The sequence below is a fragment of the Arachis ipaensis genome, chromosome B10, assembly GCF_000816755.2.
Source record: "Arachis ipaensis cultivar K30076 chromosome B10, Araip1.1, whole genome shotgun sequence".
NCBI classification, from domain to species: domain Eukaryota; kingdom Viridiplantae; phylum Streptophyta; class Magnoliopsida; order Fabales; family Fabaceae; genus Arachis; species Arachis ipaensis.
In genome coordinates, this window is record NC_029794.2 from 118,590,724 (window position 1) to 118,591,135 (window position 412).

At 26.5% G+C, this 412-nt stretch overlaps 1 protein-coding gene and 1 long non-coding RNA gene across 2 annotated transcripts in view; both read left to right on the forward strand.

Annotated features, from left to right (window-relative positions):
* The window catches only part of LOC110268533, a 24,498-nt gene that overhangs the window by 12,524 nt on the left and 11,562 nt on the right, over nucleotides 1-412 (forward strand). The window lies entirely within an intron of this gene.
* Nucleotides 1-412, forward strand: part of LOC107623812 (BURP domain protein RD22) — a 10,583-nt gene that overhangs the window by 8,545 nt on the left and 1,626 nt on the right. The gene's annotated exons all lie outside the window — the stretch shown is intronic.

Sequence of the window (412 nt, forward strand, 5' to 3'; positions counted from 1 at the left end):
ATAATAAATCATTGGAATTTTTTTAATTTTTTTTTACTGTTTTTTATTTATAAATTTATACTCTGTCTTTTTTTTTTTGTCAAAAGAAAAAGTAAAGGACAGTATATAAAAATATGCACTGTACATCGTATATGAATTTTAATTACTAGTTATCAATTTTTAATTACTGCAAAGAAATAAGAGAAATGCTAGGAGGACAGTAATTTTTGTGATTTGTAGCCATCAAATAGTCATCAATGATGATTTTAATGGTGTGAGATTGGTGTGAAATTTCATCTAATGATTCACTTTTTTTTGCTGGTTACATGCTGCCCAAAATTTAACAAAGTTGCTGGTTCCTAGACTTTTCCAAGAAATAATTAAGAATGAGATTAATTGTTAAACTTCATTTGCAGACTGGAGGGAAGAGAAA